The sequence below is a fragment of the Neoarius graeffei genome, chromosome 7 (genome assembly GCF_027579695.1).
Source record: "Neoarius graeffei isolate fNeoGra1 chromosome 7, fNeoGra1.pri, whole genome shotgun sequence".
Taxonomy (NCBI): domain Eukaryota; kingdom Metazoa; phylum Chordata; class Actinopteri; order Siluriformes; family Ariidae; genus Neoarius; species Neoarius graeffei.
Genome location: NC_083575.1, coordinates 86,338,891 through 86,364,195, shown reverse-complemented (window position 1 = coordinate 86,364,195; position 25,305 = coordinate 86,338,891).

Genomic DNA, 25,305 nt, shown 5'->3' with positions numbered 1-25,305 from the left:
CAGCTCAGGGACCCTTGCCCCCTCTATATGCAGCCCAGACAGTGAATGGGACAAGCTCCCAGGAAGCGCTGCCTAGTCAAACCCACCAAGAACTTTCCTAAGGATATGGAGACTCCCCAACATGGCAGCCTTCTGCATTATCCACAGAGTGAGAAGAGCTGTGCTCCCGGTGGAAAACCCAGGAACACTCCTAATCTCCGTCAAGCGATCAGGAGGTACCAAACCTAGGGGACCGAGAACAATGGGGAGTCTGACAACTTTGTACCTGGGATACAAGCGAGACATTGCATATGTGAGGTCCGCATACTTTGAGTGCTTCTCCTGAATCTTGTCAATCACATTGGTGTCAAAAGGGACAGAGAATTCTCATCTCATCTCATTATCTCTAGCCGCTTTATCCTTCTACAGGGTCGCAGGCAAGCTGGAACCTATCCCAGCTGACTACGGGCGAAAGGCGGGGTACACCCTGGACAAGTCGCCAGGTCATCACAGGGCTGACACATAGACACAGACAACCGTTCACACTCACATTCACACCTACGGTCAATTTAGAGTCACCAGTTAACCTAACCTGCATGTCTTTGGACTGTGGGGGAAACCGGAGCACCCGGAGGAAACCCACGCGGACACAGGGAGAACATGCAAACTCCACACAGAAAGGCCCTCGCCGGCCCCGGGGCTCGAACCCAGGACCTTCTTGCTGTGAGGCGACAGCGCTAACCACTACACCACCGTGCCACCCCACAGAGAATTCTATGATGAAAATAATTTGATTGGTTTTGTCAAGCAGCACAGCGGTGTAGTGGTTAGCACTGTCGCCTCACAGCAAGAAGGTCCTGGGTTCAATCCCAGCGAGGACCTTTCTGCGTAGAGTTTACATGCTCTGTCCGTGTGGATTTCCTCCGGGTGCTCCGGTTTCCCCCACAGTCCAAAGGCATGCAGGTTAGGCTAATTGGTGGCTCTAAATTGACCATAGGTGTGAGCATGAATGGTTGTCTGTGTCTATGTGTCAGTCCTGCGATGACCTGGTGACTTGTCCAGGGTGGGCCCCGCCTCTTGCCCATAGTCAGCTGGGGTAGGGTGGATGGTTTTGTCAAATAAGACAAGATTAGATGTGTTGGCTTGTAAATGTTGTAGGCTGTATATGGGCCTATTCCAGTATAGTTTAAAGCACTCATTTTCCATAACACCCTGTACATGTTCTGGGACATACCATGGATGGACCTCAGAGTCAAAACCACAGGCATGCCAAAGATGGTAATAGAAAACACAGGCCATGCCATTGTGCCTCTTGAGGTAGGAAGTTTGAGCCAAAGCAGGACATTCACTGACAAGGTGACATTGACAGTCTCACTAAATTCATTGCACAATTTACATTTACTATTTACAATTTCATTATTATTATTATTATTATTCCACATCCACAGCTGTGGATGCAGCTGTTCGGAGCTGTGGCCGCAAGGTCTCCGGTGCCTGTCGTGGCGGCAATCCCCGAACCCGGTGGTGGACACCGGAAGTAAGGGATGCCGTCAAGCTGAAGAAGGAGTCCTATCGGGCCATGTTGACCTCCGGGACTCCTGAGGCAGCCGACGGGTATCGGCAGGCCAGGCGTGCTGCAGCTCGGGCAGTTGCGGAGGCAAAAACTCGGAACTGGGAGGAGTTCGGGGAGGCCATGGAGAAGGACTATCGGTCGGCCTCGAAGAAATTCTGGCAAACCGTCCGGCGCCTCAGGAGGGGGAAGCAGTACTCTGCCAACACTGTTTACAGTGCGGGTGGGGAGCTGTTGACCTCGACTGGGGACATTGTCGGGTGGTGGAAGGAATACTTTGAGGATCTCCTCAATCCCACCGTCATGTCTTCCACTGAGGAGACTGAGGCTGATGACTCAGAGGTGGACTTGTCCATTACCCAAGCCGAAGTCACTGAGGTGGTTTGCAAGCTCCTCGGTGGCAAGGCACCGGGGGTGGATGAGATCCGCCCTGAGTATCTCAAGTCTCTGGATGTTGTGGGGCTGTCTTGGTTGACACGCCTCTGCAACATTGCGTGGCAGTCGGGGACAGTGCCTCTGGAGTGGCAGACTGGGGTGGTGGTCCCTCTTTTTAAGAAAGGGGACCGGAGAGTGTGCTCCAATTATAGGGGAATCACACTTCTCAGCCTCCCAGGGAAAGTTTACTCCAGGGTACTGGAGAGGAGAATTCGACCAATAGTCGAACCTCGGATCCAGGAGGAACAATGCGGTTTTCGTCCTGGTCGTGGAACACTGGACCAGCTCTATACCCTTCATAGGGTGCTCGAGGGTTCATGGGAGTTTGCCCAACCAGTCCACATGTGCTTTGTGGATCTGGAGAAGGCATTCGACCGTGTCCCCCGTGGTATTCTGTGGGGGGTGCTTCGGGAGTATGGGGTTCGGGGCTCTTTGCTAAGGGCTGTCCGGTCCCTGTACAAACGGAGCAGGAGTCTGGTTCGCATTGCCGGCAGTAAGTCAGACCTGTTCCCAGTGCATGTTGGACTCCGTCAGGGCTGCCCTTTGTCACCGGTTCTGTTCATAATTTTTATGGACAGAATTTCTAGGCGCAGCCAGGGGCCGGAAGGAATCCTGTTTGGGAACCACAGGATTTCATCTCTGCTTTTTGCGGATGATGTTGTCCTGTTGGCTTCTTCAAACCAGGACCTTCAGCATGCACTGGGGCGGTTTGCAGTCGAGTGTGAAGCGGCTGGGATGAGAATCAGCACCTCCAAGTCCGAGGCCATGGTTCTCGACCGGAAAAGGGTGGCTTGCCCTCTCCAGGTTGGTGGAGAAGTCCTGCCTCAAGTGGAGGAGTTTAAGTATCTCAGGATCTTGTTCACGAGTGAGGGAAGGATGGAGCGTGAGATTGACAGGCGGATCGGTGCAGCCTCCGCAGTGATGCGGTCGCTTTACCGGTCCGTCGTGGTGAAGGAGGAGCTGAGCCAAAAGGCGAAGCTCTCAATTTACCGGTCGATCTACGTTCCGACTCTCACCTATGGTCATGAGCTTTGGGTAATGACAGAAAGAACAAGATCGTGGATACAAGCGGCTGAAATGAGTTTCCTTCGCAGGGTGGCTGGGCGCTCCCTTAGAGATAGGGTGAGAAGCACAGTCACTCGGGAGGAGCTCGGAGTAGAGCCGCTGCTCCTCCACATCGAGAGGAACCAGCTGAGGTGGCTCGGGCATCTTTTTCGGATGCCTCCTGGACGCCTCCCTGGGGAGGTGTTCCAGGCATGTCCCCCCGGGAGGAGGCCCCGGGGAAGACCCAGGACACGCTGGAGGGACTATGTCTCTCGGCTGGCCTGGGAACGCCTCGGTGTTCTTCCCGAGGAGCTGGCCGAGGTGTCTGGGGAAAGGGAAGTTTGGGCTTCCATGCTTAGACTGCTGCCTCCGCGACCCGGTCCTGGATAAGCGGAAGAAGACGAGACGAGACGAGACGAGTATTATTATTATTATTATTGAGGATACAAATGATTCCTGAGCCTAAATTGTAGCCATAGCTGAAATAACGACCTCGCCTAAATGAGTAGCCTTAATGAAAACGTATAGTCCGCTACACATCACAACAAATTATACAAATTACTGACACTTTGGTAACATGACCATAAGCCTACAGCTTTACATCACCAGCTAGTCTGTGGGATAACACACCAATTTGTGTGTAAGCTAGCTTATGCCGTTGACTTGTTGCAATTTTACCTCAGCTGGATTTCTGTTACAGCAACGCTACACCTAGCAACAACTTCAGCTGACTGATTAGTGCTCCACTGAGCTTTCTCCTGCTAGCATTGGCCACAGTAGGCTACGGTTTGTTAGGTCAACTGCTACATCTCAATACAGTGTGACCAGCAATGCTATGTCATATACAGCATTGCAAAATGTAGCTTACACATTTAAAGGCTAAATAACAGATGACAATCAATGTCACTTAGGCCTACAAGAAAAGACTATGGTTTAGCTGTCCAGGAGCAGATGAAGCGATCTGTCAAAGCTGACTTTAGTTTAGGCAAAGATTCTAGCGTGCCGCTAAAAAATTGTGCCTCAGCTCCACCAATCAAAGTACTGGAAAGGCTCTTGCCAGAGGTGTTCTAGAACATCTCTGCTATCAGCCTGAGCCTGTCTTAAAGTGATCCACTAAACAATATGTGAGGCATCTGCTGAAATCTGGTAGATATTTTGGTCTTTTTTTGGGGGGTCTGTCGGTCATAGTTAAAACAGGGACATTTCTGGGGACAACTCCAGCCAGGGACAGGCCACCAAAAACAGGGATTGTATCCAGAAAACTGGGACATCTGGTCATCCTATGCTGTGCATAAATGAAATATCACATGAATGTTTTAAAGTGGCGGCACGGTGGTGTAGTGGTTAGCGCTGTCGCCTCACAGCAAGAAGGTCCTGGGTTCGAGCCCCGGGGCCAGCGAGGGCCTTTCTGTGTGGAGTTTGCATGTTCTCCCCGTGTCCGCGTGGGTTTCCTCCGGGTGCTCCGGTTTCCCCCACAGTCCAAAGACATGCAGGTTAGGTTAACTGGTGACTCTAAATTGACCGTGAGTGTGAATGGTTGTCTGTGTCTATGTGTCAGCCCTGTGATGACCTGGCGACTTGTCCAGGGTGTACCCCGCCTTTCGCCCGTAGTCAGCTGGGATAGGCTCCAGCTTGCCTGCGACCCTGTAGAAGGATAAAGCGGCTACAGATAATGAGATGAGAATGAGAATGTTTTAAAGTCTACTTTAGTATAACAGAACCAATCGGCCTGGACCATAACTATAGAAGTCCAGTTAAAGTAGATTTTTATTCATTTTTTTCATCCAGGCATCCATGTTTTTTCCCCCGACTTCACACATCCTGAAGTGGTAAATGACATTGTTACAACTTGTAAATTACACTACATTATATGTATTTGGTAGACACTTATCCAGAGTGACGTACAACAGGACCCTGATGTACCCACCACAGTGGGCAGCCTGGGGAGCAGTTGGGGGTTAGGTGCCTTGCTCAAGTGCACTTCAGCCATTCCTGCAGGTCCAAGGAATCAAACTGGCAACGTTTTGGTCCCAAAGTTGCTTCTTTAACCATTAGGCCATGGACCAAATTATGACTTACAAGCCGCTATGAATGCAGCATTTTCCCTGTCTTCATTTCTATCAAAAGAAAGTGATACAGTTTAAACTTTCATACTAATACCTCATACAATCTCATACAACCCCGATTCCAAAAAAGTTGGGACAAAGTACAAATTGTAAATAAAAATGGAATGCAATGATGTGGAAGTTTCAAAATTCCATATTTTATTCAGAATAGAACATGGATGACATATCAAATGTTTAAACTGAGAAAATGTATCATTTAAAGAGAAAAATTAGGGGATTTTAAATTTCATGACAACAACACATCTCAAAAAAGTTGGGACAAGGCCATGTTTACCACTGTGAGACATCCCCTTTTCTCTTTACAACAGTCTGTAAACGTCTGGGGACTGAGGAGGCAAGTTGCTCAAGTTTAGGGAGAGGAATGTTAACCCATTCTTGTCTAATGTAGGATTCTAGTTGCTCAACTGTCTTAGGTCTTTTTTGTCATATCTTCCGTTTTATGATGCACCAAATGTTTTCTATGGGTGAAAGATCTGGACTGCAGGCTGGCCAGTTCAGTACCCGGACCCTTCTTCTACGCAGCCATGATGTTGTAATTGATGCAGTATGTGGTTTGGCATTATCATGTTGGAAAATGCAAGGTCTTCCCTGAAAGAGACATCGTCTGGATGGGAGCATATGTTGCTCTAGAACCTGGATATACCTTTCAGCATTGATGGTGTCTTTCCAGATGTGTAAGCTGCCCATGCCACACGCACTAATGCAACCCCATACCATCAGAGATGCAGGCTTCTGAACTGAACGCTGACAATAACTTGGGTCATCCTTCTCCTCTTTAGTCCGAATGACATGGCGTCCCTGATTTCCATAAAGAACTTCAAATTTTGATTCGTCTGACCACAGAACAGTTTTCCACTTTGCCACAGTCCATTTTAAATGAGCCTTGGCCCAGAGAAGACGTCTGCGCTTCTGGATCATGTTTAGATACGGCTTCTTCTTTGAACTATAGAGTTTTAGCTGGCAACGGCGGATGGCACGGTGAATTGTGTTCACAGATAATGTTCTCTGGAAATATTCCTGAGCCCATTTTGTGATTTCCAATACAGAAGCATGCCTGTATGTGATGCAGTGCCGTCTAAGGGCCCAAAGATCACGGGCACCCAGTATGGTTTTCCGGCCTTGACCCTTATGCACAGAGATTCTCTGAATCTTTTGATGATATTATGCACTGTAGATGATGATATGTTCAAACTCTTTGCAATTTTACACTGTCGAACTCCTTTCTGATATTGCTCCACTATTTGTCGGCGCAGAATTAGGGGGATTGGTGATCCTCTTCCCATCTTTACTTCTGAGAGCCGCTGCCACTCCAAGATGCTCTTTTTATACCCAGTCATGTTAATGACCTATTGCCAGTTGACCTAATGAGTTGCAATTTGGTCCTCCAGCTGTTCCTTTTTTGTAGCTTTAACTTTTCCAGCCTCTTATTGCCCCGTCCCAACTTTTTTGAGATGTGTTGCTGTCATGAAATTTCAAATGAGCCAATATTTGGCATGAAATTTCAAAATGTCTCACTTTCGACATTTGATATGTTGTCTATGTTCTATTGTGAATACAATATCAATTTTTGAGATTTGTAAATTATTGCATTCTGTTTTTATTTACAATTTGTACTTTGTCCCAACTTTTTTGGAATTGGGGTTGTAGATGCCTGTCTAGCTGATCCATGTCTCTGCTCGTGCCTCAGTGTTGTATAGCTGCATTGCATTCTGGGACTTTGAATCCACTGCCCTCTCCACTATTTCTTTACTGGATTTCTCATTAATGGTGAGTAAAAAAAAAAAAAAAAAGCAGTGGCGTACAACAGTTACGAAAAAGTTCTTTTATTTTTAGGAGCTAACACTGAAATCCGATTGTTGTTCATTATGTTTGAGGCTGGTAAACTTTTTTTCTTATTAAACATCATTGTAACTCAGTTAAAAATACCAACGTCCTCCTGTGACATCAGTTGGCACACATTTGCTAAAGAAAAAACACCCAAATCACTAAACTTTTACATGGTGGAAGCCATGGCCTAGTGGTTAGAGATGCAGCTTTGAGAAGAAAAGGTTGCCAGTTCAATTCTCTAGATCAGCAGGAATGCTGAAGTGCTCTTGAGCAAGGTATCTAACCTCCAACTGCTCCCCAGGCTGCTTATTGTATGTACCTCTGGATAAGAGCTGCTAAGTGCCATAAATGGAAACATTTCAGTATATTTTTCACACAGTCAGGACCTACATAGTCCTTCCATTTTCACAGGTTTAAAAGTAATTGAATGATTGAGTGATAAGCAGTTTCATGGCCAAGTGTGGCTTGAGTCCTCATTATTTTATGACAAACAAGAAGGGCACTCGGTAGGGTGCATACTTCCACCAAGCCACATATCTGGATTTGCATCAAAATCTAATCAATTGTTTCTTGGCCCATGGCTCACCTGTTCTCAAAATTTCATCAAAATCTGTTCACTACTTTTTGAGTTACACTGGGAACAGGGGAAAAAAAATTATATATATACAGTGGTGTGATATATATAACACCATTTCATTTATATATATATATATATATATATATATATATATATATATATATATATATATATATATATATAAAATCTCATCTCATTATCTCTAGCCGCTTTATCCTGTTCTACAGGGTCGCAGGCAAGCTGGAGCCTATCCCAGCTGACTATGGGCGAAAGGTGGGGTACACCCTGGACAAGTCGCCAGGTCATCACAGGGCTGACACATAGACACAGACAACCATTCACACTCACATTCACACCTACGGTCAATTTAGAGTCACCAGTTAACCTAACCTGCATGTCTTTGGACTGTGGGGGAAACCGGAGCACCCAGAGGAAACCCACGCGGACATGGAGAGAACATGCAAACTCCGCACAGAAAGGGGCTCGCCGGCGACGGGGCTCGGACCCGGACCTTCTTGCTGTGAGGCAACAGCGCTAGCAACTACACCACTGTGCCACCCTCCAGATCATCAAACAAATTTAAATATTAGACAAAGATAACACAAGTAGGGGCGGCACGGTGGTGTAGTGGTTAGCGCTGTCGCCTCACAGCAAGAAGGTCCAGGTTCGAGCCCCATGGCCGACGAGGGCCTTTCTGTGCGGAGTTTGCATGTTCTCCCCGTGTCCGCGTGGGTTTCCTCCGGGTGCTCCGGTTTCCCCCACAGTCCAAAGACATGCAGGTTAGGTTAACTGGTGACTCTAAATTGACCGTAGGTGTGAATGTGAGTGTGAATGGTTGTCTGTGTCTATGTGTCAGCCCTGTGATGACCTGGCGACTTGTCCAGGGTGTACCCCACCTTTCGCCCATAGTCAGCTGGGATAGGCTCCAGCTTGCCTGCGACCCTGTAGAACAGGATAAAGCGGCTAGAGATAATGAGATGAGATAACACAAGTAAACACAAAATTCAGTTTTTAAATGAAGGTTTTTATTATTAAGGGAAAAAATCCAAACCTACATGACCCTGTGTGAAAAAGTGATTGCGCCCCCCCTTAAAACATAAATTAACTGTGGTTTATCACATCTTTGGAAAGCTGAGTTCAATTTCTCTAGCCACACCCAGGCCTGATTACTGCCACACCTGTTCTCAATCAAGAAATCACTTAAATAGGACCTGTCTGACAAAGTGAAGTAGACCAAAAGATCCTCAAAAGCTAGACATCATGCTGCGATCCAAAGAAATTCAGGAACAAATGAGAAACAAAGTATTTGAGATCTATCAGTCTGGAAAAGGTTATAAAGCCATTTTTAAAGCTTTGGGACTCCAGCGAACCACAGTGAGAGCCATTATCCACAAATGGTGACAACATGGAACAGTGGTGAACCTTCCCAGGAGTGGCCGGCCGACCAAAATTACCCCAAGAGCGCAGCGACGACTCATCCAAGAGGTCACAAAAGACCCCACAACAACATCCAAAGAACTGCAGGCCTCACTTGCCTCAGTTGAGGTCAGTGTTCATGACTCCACCATAAGAAAGAGACTGGGCAAAAATGGCCTTCATGGCAGAGTTCCAAGATGAAAACCACTGCTGAGCAAAAAGAATATAAAGGCTTGTCTCAGTTTTGCCAGAAAACATCTTGATGATCCCCCAAAACTTTTGGGAAAATACTCTGTGGACTGACGAGACAAAAGTTGAACTTTTTGGAAGGTGTATGTCCCATTACATCAGGCGTAAAAGTAACACAACATTTCAGAAAAGGAACATCATACCAACAGTAAAATATGGTCATGGTAGTGTGATGGTCTGGGGCTGTTTTGCTGCTTCAGGACCTGGAAGACTTGCTGTGGTAAATGGAACCATGAATTCTGCTGTCTACCAAAAAATCCTGAAGGAGAATGTCCGGCCATCTGTTCGTGACCTCAAGCTGAAGCGCACTTGGGTTCTGCAGCAGGACAATGATCCAAAACACACCAGCAAGTCCACCTCTGAATGTCTTAAGAAAAACAAAATGAAGACTTTGGAGTGGCCTCGTCAAAGTCCTGACCTGAATCCGATTGAGATGCTGTGGCATGACCTTAAAAAGGCAGTTCATGCTCAAAAACCCTCCAATGTGGTTGAATTACAACAATTCTGCAAAGATGAGTGGGCCAAAATTCTTCCACAGCACTGTAAAAGACTCATTGCCAGTTATTGCAAATGCTTGATTGCAGTTATTGCTGCTAAGGGTGGCCCAACCAGTTATTAGGTTTAGGGGGCAATCACTTTTTCGCACAGGGTCATGTAGGTTTGGATTTTTTTCTCCTTAATAATAAAAACCTTCATTTAAAAACTGCATTTTGTGTTTACTTGTGCTGTCTTTGTCTAATGTACCGTATATGTCATTTGGTATGTGTTTTAATTGTGGGATTTTCCTTAGAGTTGCTCTCTAACTTGCTTAATAGCACAGCTCCCGAGACCGCTTGGACAAGTAAAAGCCACAAGTTTTTATATGAAAACTGATTGGAGCAAATTACACATCACACACACATTATCTCTAGCCGCTTTATCCTTCTACAGGGTCGTGAGCAAGCTGGAGCCTATCCCAGCTGACTACGGGCGAAAGGCGGGGTACACCCTGGACAAGTCGCCAGGTCATCACAGGGCTGACACATAGACACAGACAACCATTCACACTCACACCTACGGTCAATTCAGAGTCACCAGTTAACCTAACCTGCATGTCTTTGGACTGTGGGGGAAACCGGAGCACCCGGAGGAAACCCACGCAGACAACATGCAAACTCCACACAGAAAGGCCCTTGCCAGCCCCGGGGCTTGAACCCAGGACCTTCTTGCTGTGAGGCGACAGCGCTAACCACTACACCACCGTGCCACCCCTGGAGCAAATTAATCACAGGAAACTTGTTCTGTGAGATATTATCTTTGTATTGCAGCTGACACTGTTTCCTCAGCCCTGATGAAGAAAAACAACAATAAAAAAAAACCCGAAAGAGCTTCAGGGATTCAAGATGATGTATGAGGCCATGTGTAAAGCATCAATTAAATCCAGGTATTTCTCCTGATGTTCTTTATGAAAAGAACATAATCTAGTTTCTATGTGATGTCAACTTTGGTCAGGGTAATCCCTAAATCATACCATTCTGTTCAGAATAAAGAGCTGGATTAGACTGTTCGACTATTAGTGCTGGAAAAAGGCAGTGAGAGAAAAACATTGTTATGTGAAATGAACGTCCTACAGGATAAAACTTCACCATATCAGCACTTAAACTTTTTTATCTGTTGATATGGAGAGCTCCTAGGAATTAGTTGTTACTATAGAAATGATAACATATTCGAAAGAGTGCATTAAGGGTTGTTTTACAATCAGGGTACGCAAGCTAAAAATCACATTTAACACTTATTATCTTCAATATCAAAAGGCTTGACTAAATAAACTTGGTTGTTTATTGTAGCCCTGTGATCGCTCTATTTACCATGCAAAAAAAAAAAAAAAAAATTGGTGATAACGTTATTTTTGGTGAATGTATGGCAATATATGTCATATTTAGCAAAATTACCCCTGTCATTTAGAAAAAGTGCTTTTTTGACCACAGGTAGCTCCAAAAGGGATGCACTTAAATCATTCTTTATACCATAAAACAAATATTTGGTTCCATATCATTGGAAACATAGTTAAGTTTTAATGTTGAATGCCAGTACATTTTCAGACTATTTTGATCAAATTAGTATGTAATTGTGTCAAAAAAAAAGTCTTCTCCGAGACAGCTAATTTTTCAATATAAAATAACATATCTAAAATGATTATTTTCATCCTAAAATGTGGTCAAGATATTGGGACATAAATATTAGACACAACTAACACAAAGCTTACAGCCTTGTATTTAAAAGCACTATGGAAGTAGTGGATTCTGAATTGTCAGAAAAAAACGTCCTCTCCGAGAATCACTTCATTTGTTTCTCCCAGCCCTGCTTAAAGCTACACTTAATCTTCTTTATCTTATAGCAGATTACACAAAACTACCATACACATATGTCAAAAAATTACCTGAAATCTGTTCTTTAACTTGTCCTTCACTTAAAAACTGGTACAAGAACCAGTTTGAATCAATTTGAATTTTGGACCCCTGTGACACAAACTTTGTACCCTGATTGTAAAACAACCCTTAACATAAACCTGTGATTTGAATAACGGGCAAAACTACTGTCAGAGTATTATACTGTTCTTTTGAGGCTTTTCACCATCACATGACCCCCCCATAGCAACAGTCACTATGCCGCCATGACAGGAGGTACACTCGTAGTGCTTCATTCAGACGAGTTAGTTGTTATTGATCAGTATGGGAAGGTTTTGCTGTGTTTTTGGATGTGCAAATCATTCTGAACGAAACAAAGACATCAGATTTATTTTACTTACCAAAAGTAATTCATCATCGGGGGAAAAAATCTCGAGACATTTCTAAATGTAGAAGGGAAAATGGTTCACAAACATACAAAGTGCAGCAAGGTGCTCATTCTTACACAGATAGATGAACATAAGTGTAAAAGACAAAGTTTAGCGAGGTGCTCATTCTTATACAGTGAAATAAACATAAGTGTTAAACTATGGTCACGCTACAGCTCGCGATGCTTTGCGATGGGTCATCGATGAAAATTAGCTGTTTTGGTGACAATGCATAGCAATATTCAGGTGAGCTAAAAGTTATGGTCACCCAGCATTCACACTTTCTCTTGCTCACAGGACCCAGTCATTATGGGAAACATCTGATTCTGATTTGAGAGTAATCAGCACATGTGTGTAAGGACACAGAGGCTTTGCGAAGTATTATCATTAACACTGTCATGTTTGTTTCTAGCCATGTTTATGACACTGCTTTTGGTTTCATTTTTGTAAATATCACACCTGCTAATAAACACTCTTCCTGAACTTAGATCCGTCTACCACCGCATACCTGACAGAATACTTGCAAAGTCTGTGTAAAAACAGCGTCCTTATATGCGTCTGCTGATTGCGTTCAAATCAGGATCAGGTGTTTCCCATAATAATGCAGAATAATTTTCTAAAACTTAACATAGATCAAACAGAAATCATGCTTATCGGCCCCAAATCTTATTGTCCAAATCCTCCAGCTTCAGTCTTAACATCAACGGTGCACTTGTTAAATCTTCACATGTTGTTAGAAACCTTGGAATACTGCTTGACCCCTCACTCAACTTTGATCCCCACATTAAATTCCTCACCAAGACTGCTTTCTTCTACCTCTGGAACATTGCCCGCCTTTGCCCCTTTCTTTCTACTAGTGATGCTCAAACATTGGTCCACTCCTTCATTACGTCCCACCTAGATTATTGTAACTCCCTTCTCATTGGCCTCCCTACTAAATCCCTTCAAAGACTACAATACATTCAGAACTCTGCAGCAAGACTCCTCACTAGGATGCCAATAAAAAAATGAAGCTATCTATTTCTCAAGTCTCACCCCCCAGTTTTTTTCCTTTGGGCTAAATATATCATGCTGTGAAATATTAGCTAAATTTACTGATGTTTAGAGGTGGCACAAACTCTTTGAAATTTGGAATTATTGTGTGATTTTGGCTAATGACTTGTTTCAAAAAAAAAAAACTTGGATAGCATGTAAGGAAATCATATGAAGCTACTAATTTGCAGAGATGAAAACTTTATTAAACAGTATTGAACACTTAAATACATAGAAGCAATAAAAGGACCAAACATCTTTTTTAAAGAGTACTCTTCTTCACTGTTGGATGCTGTTTTCGATGGTATTCAACAACTTGTAGAAGATACTGTTTTTGATCCTCATGAATGGTGATGCCATCATTGAACCGCTGAAAAGAGCTACACCTCTTTCAGCTGAATCGTTGATAACTTTCAGTCCACCAATTAGTCTTTTTCCTTCCTGGTAATCTTCATCTTCTGGCCATTCCTCCGGGGCTTTTCCTAAGAAGCCTGTTGGAATGCGAAGGCTTGTGAACAAAGTGTGGGTGTGCTTTGTAATGAACCTTGAGATGCTCAAGGTCTTGATATTTTCTAAATCTACATCTTTTAATAGCTTTATTAAAAACAAGAACATAAATGTCTGAAAATTATATAACAGTCGGATTTTCAGAGGCTTTGTGCCACCTCTAAATATTGTTGCATCTTATTCTAAATTTATATATAATTTTCTTGCTATTAAAGGAAAATAATTAGAGGGTGAGACTTTAAAAAATGCAAAAATGAATTTTCCCCATTGTTATGATTGGCACCCTACTCCTCACCCATACCAAACCATCTGCTCATATCACACCCATTCTTTCTCAGCTTCACTGGCTACCTGTTCTGTCCAGAATTAAATATAAAATCATACTACTCACCTTCAAAGCTGTCCATAACTTTGCTCCTTCTTACATCTGTGATCTTCTGACCCCTTATACTCCATCCTGCTATCTCAAATCTCATCTCATTATCTCTAGCCGCTTTATCCTTCTACAGGGTCGCAGGCAAGCTGGAGCCTATCCCAGTTGACTACAGGCGAGAGGCGGGGTACACCCTGGACAAGTCGCAAGGTCATCACAGGGCTGACACATAGACACAGACAACCATTCACACTCACATTCACACCTACGGTCAATTTAGAGTCACCAGTTAACCTAACCTGCATGTCTTTGGACTGTGGGGGAAACCGGAGCACCCAGAGGAAACCCACGCGGACACGGGGAGAACATGCAAACTCCACACAGAAAGGCCCTCGCTGGCCACGGGGCTCGAACCCGGAACCTTCTTGCTGTGAGGCGACAGCGCTAACCACTACACCACCGTGCCGCCCTATCTCAAATCCTCTAGCTATAATCTCCTTGTGGTTCCTCGCACTAGAATCTCTACCCTGGGTGGCAGGTCCTTCAGTGCCCCCAAGCTCTGGAATTCCCTTCATCAACCCCTTCATGACTGCTCTTCTCTTCCTTTCTTCAAATCTCATCTCAAAACCTTTCTGTTTCATGAACATTTCTCCACCAGTGCATAAACTCAACACTCTTTAGCAACTCCTTTTTTTGTGTTTTCTCTGGCCTATTTAAAGCAACCTTGAGTTTGAGAAAAGCACTATATAAATGTCTCATCTCATCTCATTATCTCTAGCCGCTTTATCCTTCTACAGGGTTGCAGGTAAGCTGGAGCCTATCCCAGCTGACTACGGGCGAAAGGCGGGGTACACCCTGGACAAGTCGCCAGGTCATCACAGGGCTGACACATAGACACAGACAACCATTCACACTCACATTCACACCTACGCTCAATTTAGAGTCACCAGTTAACCTAACCTGCATGTCTTTGGACTGTGGGGGAAACCGGAGCACCCGGAGGAAACCCACGCGGACACGGGGAGAACATGCAAACTCCGCACAGAAAGGCCCTCGCCGGCCACGGGGCTCGAACCCGGACCTTCTTGCTGTGAGGCGACAGCGCTAACCACTACACCACCATGCCGCCACTATATAAATGTAACGTATTATAATTTATTATTATAATGACTGGGGAGGGCGGCACGGTGGTGTAGTGGTTAGCGCTGTCGCCTCACAGCAAGAAGGTCCGGGTTCGAGCCCCGTGGCCGGTGAGGGACTTTCTGTGCGGAGTTTGCATGTTCTCCCCGTGTCCGCGTGGGTTTCCTCCGGGTGCTCCGGTTTCCCCCACAGTCCAAAGACATGCAGGTTAGGCTAACTGGTGACTCTAAATTGACCGTAGGTGTGAATGTGAGTGTGAATGGTTGTCTATGTGTCAGCCCTGTGATGACCTGGTGACTTGTCCAGGGTGTACCCCGCCTTTCGCCCGTAGTCAGCTGGGATAGGCTCCAGCTTACCTGCGACCCTGTAGAAGGATAAAGCGGCTAGAGGTAATGAGATGAGATGAGATAATGACTGGGTCCCAAGTGCACATACAACGCGCTCCGAAGGATCCCCGAATGTAAATGCACTTTTTAAGTCTCGGTGAAGGTTAGGCCCTGCAGAGCCACTGTGTTGATGCTCACATTCACGTCACCGTACAAGAATGAGCACTGCGCTGCAGTTCTGAAATTATTTATTTTTTTTGGAATCCTTATTTTCGTGGTTTTTGACCTCTTTGTTCGGCACTGAGTCCCGCCGAATGTTTGTGAGCCATTTTTCCCTTCTATGTTTAGAAATCTCTCTAGTTTTTTCCCCCTGATGATGAATTACTTTGTCTGATGTCTTTGTTTCGTTCAGAACGATTTGCACATCCAAAAATGCAGCAAAACCTTCCCATACTGATCAATAACAACAAACTCGTCTAAATGAAGCAATACAAGCGTTCCTCCTGTCATGGCGGCGTAGTTACCATTGCTATGGAGGTCATGTGGCGGTGCAAAGCCTCTATAGATAATGAATCAACTCTTTCTGACCAATCAGAATCAGGAATGAGACTGTGGTGTAAAATATAATAGGAGGATTGATAAAGATGTATAATGGCTACACCGCTTTGTTGTTCCACATGATGTTAAATGTTCTTATAGAGATGTTGCTCAATATTCGTGATGTAAGAGTCTGTGGTGACTATATGTAGGCAGAAAGGAGTCATTATCAGAACACACACAGCTGGTTGGCATGACTTAACATCCACATGTGAGGACCTCGCTCTCCCTCACGACCAGTGCTGTACTTTTCACCTCTTGAGCTCACTCTTGCATTTCCACATTCATGCCAAGCGTTCATTTACACAGATCCGGGCTTCATGCGAAAATCTGAATCGTTCATCACTGATTATTTTGGCCAACATTCAACCAGACGGCATTGCACCAAAGACCAGATGGTGAGCCGTGTCCAAAAAAATGTTACGAAATCTGCACACTTTTGTAAGAGAGATGAATTTGAGTGTTTTGACCATAAACAATGACGCACGGCGAGGCTGATGAACAGAGTGGTCTCACTGCTGCTGAGGAAAACTTAGATTAGATTAGATAGATAATTTATTAATCCCAGATACTTGACCAGTTAATCATCTGTTTTTACTGAAGTCCAATAAAGGGTTTATTGTTAAATACAAGCATGGCAGCAGTTATGAAAGAACGTACATGTTTGAATGTGATTATTAATGTCCTGTTTATGTGTTTCAATAAATACTGAAAGTCTAAGCAGAGCAGAGGCATTGATCAATTTTTTTTTAAAGAGAATTAACTATTTTCATTTTTTCAGCTTAATTCTAGTTTTTTTTTTTAACTTCTGTTTACTGCTCTATTTATTTATTTATTTATTTATGGTTATGATTACACAGGTTGTACATACAGGGTCATCTCATCTCATCTCATCTCATTATCTCTAGCCGCTTTATCCTTCTACAGGGTCGCAGGCAAGCTGGAGCCTATCCCAGCTGACTATGGGCGAAAGGCGGAGTACACCCTGGACAAGTCGCCAGGTCATCACAGGGCTGACACATAGACACAGACAACCATTCACACTCACATTCACACCTACGGTCAATTTAGAGTCACCAGTTAACCTAACCTGCATGTCTTTGGACTGTGGGGGAAACCGGAGCACCCGGTGGAAACCCACGCGGACACGGGGAGAACATGCAAACTCCACACAGAAAGGCCCTTGCCGGCCACGGGGCTCGAACCCGGATCTTCTTGCTGTGAGGCGACAGCGCTAACCACTACACCACCGTGCCGCCCCATACAGGGTCATATCTATGATAAAAAGAAAATAAAGGTTCTTCTTTCAGCTGCTCCTATTAGGGGTCGCCACAGCAGATCATCCAATTTATGATCCACATACTTGATTTGGCACAAGTTTTACACCTGATGCCCTTCCTGACGCATCCCTCCCCAATATATCTGGGCTTGGAACTGAAACTAAGTATGCACTGGCTTGTGCAGCCCCACTGGCTGGGTATTTTACATCATCTGTATGTCTTTGAACTGTGGAGGAAACCGAAGCACCCGGAGGAAACCCACACAGACACGGGGAGAACATGCAAACTCCATACAGAAAGACCCCTCATTGGCCATGAGGTTCAAACCCAGAACCTTCTTGCTGTGAGGCGACAGGGCTAACCATTAGACCACCATGGTTAAAAAAAAGAAACGAACTTACTTACTCACTCATTCACTTACTTGTATGGTTTGATTGGTTGATTTTTTTTCTCTCTGCTAGGTTACATTTCTCATTCAGTATGTACTTTTTTTTAAGTCCCATTTTATAAATTGTTGTATATTATTTCGTGTGTATTCTCCCCATGTCTGTGTGGATTCCTTCCAGGATTTCCAGTTTCCTCCCACCTTCCACAAACATTCCCGTGACTCTAAATTGTTCCGAGGTGTGAATGAGTGTGTGAATAATATGTTAAATTCAAATTTATTTCTCACATACACAATCAGGGTGGCACGGTGGTGTAGTGGTTAGCGCTGTCGCCTCACAGCAAGAAGGTCCGGGTTCGAGCCCTGTGGCCGGCGAGGGCCTTTCTGTGTGGAGTTTGCATGTTGTCCGCATGGGTTTCTTCCAGGTGCTCCGGTTTCCCCCACAGTCCAAAGACATGCAGGTTAGGTTAACTGGTGACTCTAAATTGAGCGTAGGTGTGAATGTGAGTGTGAATGGTTGTCTGTGTCTATGTGTCAGCCCTGTGATGACCTGGCAACTTGTCCAGGGTGTACCCCGCCTTTCGCCCGTAGTCAGCTGGGGTAGGCTCCAGCTCGCCTGCGACCCTGTAGAACAGGATAAAGCGGCTACAGATAATGAGATGAGACATACACAATCATACAGAGTACGACATACGGTACTCTGAAATTCTTAATGCAATGCTCCGTAAGTCATGAAGATAGTTTGGGGGCAGGGGGAGGAAAAGTAGTAAAAAAAGAAAAAAGGGAGTAAAAAAAAGAACATAATAAATACAATAAAAAGTAAAACTAAAGAAATGTGATGATAGAATGCTCTGCAGAATATACACTATATATACACTGCATAATGTACATTATTATTATACATACAGGACACTTTTTCAATGGAATAAAAACATGTTCTAGCGGGTTTCATTCATTTGGTTTGATAGCATGCAATATTGTTAGCATATCGCTTATCCTATGTGTATTATGTCACTCTACCCAATGGAGAATGAGCAGCGCCCCCAGTAGTGAATTGAAAATGCCATGATATGTATTACACGTAAAACTTCCTCACTAGCGAGCGACTGTGACAATTTGTAAACAAACATGGATGCCAGGTTTGTTCCATAGAATGTGTGTATAATAATAATAATAATAATAATAATATTGGCTGGCTTTTTTTTCGTGGTATATCAGATATATTCCATTCAGCTACTCGTCTTCAACTCGTCCAATATCATGCTAGCTGAATAGAATATATCTGATGTACCACTCAAAGCCAGTCAATATTATTTAATTACGGTATATCCACATTCAGGCGGCATGGTGGTGTAGTGGTTAGCGCTGTCGCCTCACAGCAAGAAGGTCCGGGTTCGAGCCCCGTAGCCGGCGAGGGCCTTTCTGTGTGGAGTTTGCATGTTCTCCCCGTGTCCGCGTGGGTTTCCTCCGGGTGCTCCGGTTTCCCCCACAGTCCAAAGACATGCAGGTTAGGTTAACTGGTGACTCTAAATTGACCGTAGGTGTGAATGTGAGTGTGAATGGTTGTCTGTGTCTATGTGTCAGCCCTGTGATGACCTGGCAACTTGTCCAGGGTGTACCCCGCCTTTCGCCCGTAGTCAGCTGGGATAGGCTCCAGCTTGCCTGCGACCCTGTAGAACAGGATAAAGCGGCTAGAGATAATGAGATGAGATGAGATATCCACATTCACTGGATATGAGCAATTGTGCACTCTGATTGGCTACTCTATGACTAGGATATCAGATTATATACCATGAGTAGAGAAAAACAAAATGGCGGAGCGTGTTGCTGAACCAACTGAGGATGAAATAAAAACTCTACCCGAAAACAAAACCCCCCAAAATTACAAAAAAAAGCAACAAAAGATGGAATAAAATGATTTGATGGCAAGAACATATTTTTTTATCTTTCAAGAATTATTATTATTATTATTATTATTATTATTATTATTATTATTATCACATTATTCACAAATTGCTCCTGTCATTTCATTGGTTTGTTTACATTCTTCATCTTTAAGCATTAAAATTTGTTGAATTTTTTTAGACTGGTTCAAAAGCTGAAAGAAGTTTGAAAATTACAGAACTGAAATGTCCAAGGAAGAATTAAATAAGTGTCTAAAATTATTCTATACCTCGGCATGACAGCAAGACGGCACTTTGTACAAAAAAACAACACTAAAGTCGATTCGTACAGCCATCGATAGGTTTTTAAGAAGTCCGCCTAAGCGGAAATGATTTTGTTGGACATTTTGTATAAAGTTTTTATTTATTGAATTTCTCATCTCATCTCATTATCTCTAGCCGCTTTATCCTGTTCTACAGGGTCGCTGGCAAGATGGAGCTTAAATTAAAAATAAAAATGTTCAGTTTCTCAAAATCCAGTGAATGTGGATAGAATAAAACAGTTATTCCACTCAATCTCATCATACATGGATTACAGCCAACTTGGTGCTACGCGCCTCGATTTTGTGGAATACTTGCTAAATAAATATTCTATATATTATATATTTAACAGTTATTCCATGAAATTGAGTCGTACATGAGCTGATAGCTGATGCGGCGCGTAGCACCGAGTCGGCTATAAGCCATGTACGACGAGATTGAGTGGAATAACTGTTTTATTTTAGCCACATTCACTGGATTTTGAGAAACAGATCATTTTTATTTTTATTTTTTGCAAACTCGATAAATAAAAACTTTACACAAAACGTCCAACAAAATCATTTCCACTTAGACTGTAAACAAACTTGTGAAATGACAGGAGCAATTTGTGAAAGATGTGATAATAATAATAATAATAATAATAATAATAATAATAATAATAATAATTCTTGAAAAATAAAAAAAAGTTACATTCTTACAATCAAATACTTTAATCCATATTTTGTCCCTTTTTTGTTGTTGTTGTTGTTGTTGTTGTTTTTTGGCTTTTTTTTCTTCATGGTTTATTTAGTGGTTGGCAAATCAACTTAAAGGTGCATTACCGCAACCAACTGGGCTGGAGTATGGAACAGGAGCTACTGGGGTGAAAAAAACCCTATATTCTTTTCGCAATTTCTTACGGAAAACCGAGAGAGGCCCTTCATATAATATTTTTTTATTCACCTTGTTATCCCAAGATAACGACATAATTAATTCAGGATCTCAAGAAAACAACACAACTAATTCAAGATCTCGAGAAAACAAAACCGTTATTCCGAGATAACAACATAATTAATTCAGGATGTCGAGAAAACAACACAACTAATTCGAGATCTCGAGAAAACAAAACAATTATTCCGTGATCTCGAGAAAACAAGACAATTATTCCGTGATCTCGAAAAAACAAAACAATTATGTCATGATCTCGAGAAAACAGTTGAGATTTCTAGCGCCAAAGTCAGCATATCACAAGTCTCTTGGCATACCTGAATGAACCATTTCTCAGCTGTTTACTCGAGATCATGAAATAATTGTTTTGTTTTCTCGAGATCACAGAATAATTGTTTTGTTTTCTCGAGATCTCGAAATAACGGTTTTGTTTTCTCAAGATCTCGAAATAACGGTTTTGTTTTCTTGAGATCTCGAAATAACGGTTTTGTTTTCTCGAGATCTCGAATTAGTGGTGTTGTTTTCTCGAGATCCTGAATTAATTATGTCATTATCTCGGGATAACAAGGTGAATAAAAAAAGGATTTTATGAAGGGCCTCTCTCGGCTTCCGTAATTTCTGTTTCTTTTAAATGCTTGATAATTTTTGGGGTTTTGTTTTCGAGTAGAGTTTTTATTTTGTCCTCGGTTGGTTCAGCAATACGTTCATCCATTTTGTTTTTCTCTACTCACGGTATATGACCTGATATCCTAGTAGGAGAGAAGTCAATCAGAGTGTGCAATTGCTCATATCCAGTGAATGTGGATAGAATAAAATTATATCTGGCACTAAAGAGAAGGCTCTGGATCCACCTGAGCAGGATAAAGTGTTGTTCTGAAGATAAAAGAATGAAGGAAGTAATATATTATTTAGTATTTAGTTGTAGTAGTAGTGCATTTAATTTCAGGTTACAAATAACTTAAATCTTTTAATTTTTTCACTTTTTAGTGAACGACTTCTGTGAAAATCAGTTTTCATGAGCAGACATTAAGCATCACTGGCACAGTAACAGTAACAGTCCAATAATATCAGGTGATTACTGTTACACCCGTCACAAACCTCTCTTACTATATGATCAGTATATTTGCTATATTATTTATGACTTGTATACTGTATGACCAGCTCTGTTTATTAACCTTATACGCTGATATAATGACCACTGTCAGCATTCCAGCTGTATCAATTTCTTTTTCAATGTCTTTATACAGTGGTGCTTGAAAGTTTGTGAACCCTTTAGAATTTTCGATATTTCTGCATAAATATGACCTAAAACATCATCAGATTTTCACACAAGTACTAAAAGTAGGTAAAGAGAACCCAGTTAAACAAATGAGACAAAAATATTACACTTGGTCATTTATTTATTGAGAAAAATGATCCAGTATTACATATCTGTGAGTGGCAAAAGTATGTGAACCTTTGCTTTCAGTATCGGGTGTGACCCCCTTGTGCAGCAATAACTGCAACTAAACATTTGCGGTAACTGTTGATCAGTCCTGCACACCGGCTTGGAGGAATTTTAGCCCGTTCCTCCGTACAGAACAGCTTCAACTCTGGGATGTTGGTGGGTTTCCTCGCATGAACTGCTCACTTCAGGTCCTTCCACAACATTTTGATTGGATTAAGGTCAGGACTTTGACTTGGCCATTCCAAAACATTAACTTTATTCTTCTTTAGCCATTCTTTGGTAGAACGACTTGTGTGCTTAGGGTCGTTGTCTTGCTGTATGACCCACCTTCTTTTGAGATTCAGTTCATAAACAGATGTCCTGACATTTTCCTTTAGAATTCACTGGTATAATTCAGAATTCATTGTTCCATCAATGATGGCAAGCCGTCCTGGCCCAGATGCAGCAAAACAGGCCCAAACCATGATACTACCACCACCATGTTTCACAGATGGGATAAGGTTCTTATGCTGGAATGCAGTGATTTCCTTTCTCCAAACATAACGCTTCTCATTTAAACCAAAAAGTTCTATTTTGGTCTCATCCATCCACAAAACATTTTTCCAATAGCCTTCTGGCTTGTCCATGTGATCTTTAGCAAACTGCAGATGAGCAGCAATGTTCTTTTTGGAGAGCAGTGGCTTTCTCCTTGCAACCCTGCCATGCACACCATTGTTGTTCAGTGTTCTCCTGATGGTGGACTCATGAGCATTAACATTAGCCAATGTGAGAGAGGCCTTCAGTTGCTTAGAAGTTACCCTGGGGTCCTTTGTGACCTTGCCGACTATTACACGCCTTGCTCTTGGAGTGATCTTTGTTGGTCAACCACACCTGGGGAAGGTAACAACGGTCTTGAATTTCCTCCATTTGTACACAGTCTGTCTGACTGTGGATTGGTGGAGTCCAAACTCTTTAGAGATGGTTTTGTAACCTTTTCCAGCCTGATGAGCATCAACAACGCTTTTTCTGAGGTCCTCAGAAATCTCCTTTGTTCGTGCCATGATACACTTCCACAAACATGTGCTGTGAAGGTCAGACTTTGATAGATCCCTGTTCTTTAAATAAAACAGGGTGCCCACTCACACCTGATTGTCATCCCATTGATTGAAAACATCTGACTCTAATTTCACCTTCAAATTAACTGCTCATCCTAGACGTTCACATACTTTTGCCACTCACAGATATGCAATATTGGATCATTTTCCTCAATAAATAAATGACCAAGTGTAATATTTTTGTCTCATTTGTTTAACTGGGTTCTCTTTATCTACTTTTAGGACTTGTGTGAAAATCTGATGATGTTGTAGGTCATATTTATGCAGAAATATAGAAAATTCTAAAGGGTTCACACATTTTCAAGCACCACTGTATATGTGTATCATTTTTATTTTTTGATAAATAGGAGTTGACAGTTGAATAGAGGGTGCTCCTTATCCTTTTTTTTTTCTGTTCATAGAATCTGGGTTCCCACAGAGCCCCGAGTTTCTCCTCTGGGTAGATATTTTATTAAAGCTACTGGGATATGAGGGAAACTTTCCACACACAGGCAACACTCCTTGTAAGTAAGAGTAAGTAACAACCAACATCAACAAGTCCATCAGAGAAAAGCTGAGACCCTTGGGAGAGGTCAGTGCAGCTCCTATAATAAAATAAATATAAAAGCTTTTTTGTTTTCTTTTCTTGTTTAGCCCAAAGGTTCTTGTTAAAATGACCACCCACTGCTGGAGCCACACAGTGTGCCGTAACGGAGGGAGGAAAAAGGAAAAAAAGTTGCAAAGTACACGGTGAACGTTCCAGTCTCACTACCAGCAACGAATATGTTTTTACTTTTTTTTTCATCAAAGTCAAATCAAGGTCTGTTACAAAACTTTAGTCTGAGTCAATATGGTAATACTCATCTCATCTCATTATCTCTAGCCGCTTTATCCTTCTACAGGGTCGCAGGCAAGCTGGAGCCTATCCCAGCTGAATACGGGTGAAAGGCGGGGTACACCCTGGACAAGTCGCCAGGTCATCACAGGGCTGACACATAGACACAGACAACCATTCACACTCACATTCACACCTACGGTCAATTTAGAGTCACCAGTTAACCTAACCTGCATGTCTTTGGACTGTGGGGGAAACCGGAGCACCCGGAGGAAACCCACGCGGACACGGGGAGAACATGCAAACTCCACACAGAAAGGCCCTCGCCGGCCCCGGGGCTCGAACCCAGGACCTTCTTGCTGTGAGGCGACAGCGCTAACCACTACACCACCGTGCCGCCCTATGGTAATACTTCTCATCTCATCTCATTATCTCTAGCCGCTTTATCCTTCTACAGGGTCGCAGGCAAGCTGGAGCCTCTCCCAGCTGACTACGGGCGAAAGGCGGGGTACACCCTGGACAAGTCGCCAGGTCATCACAGGGCCGACACATAGACACAGACAACCATTCACACTCACATTCACACCTACGGTCAATTTAGAGTCACCAGTTAACCTAACCTGCATGTCTTTGGACTGTGGGGGAAACCGGAGCACCCGGAGGAAACCCACGCGGACACGGGGAGAACATGCAAACTCCACACAGAAAGGCCCTCGCCGGCCCCGGGGCTCGAACCCAGGACCTTCTTGCTGTGAGGCGACAGCGCTAACCACTACACCACCGTGCCGCCCTATGGTAATACTTATTCAAGAAAACAATATTTTATTATTTATCACTTATTATAACAATCATTTACAGATCAGTCTGAGAAAACCCTATAAGATATTCAATTCACTACGTGAGCAGGGGTTCACAAACTTTTTCTTCTAACACACACTTTTCCGAGTTGATCCAGTTTTATTTGATTTTAAGCCAAACAGCTTAAGCTAACCATTAAATGAAGCTTATAATCACTAAATATAAATTTACATCACTAACCAAGGAATAAAACACTGCATGGCATGCTGTTGTCAGAAAATAATCAACAATCGGTCACTCGCTCATCAAAAATATTTCTTCTTTCTCTTGAGGTTAATCATGT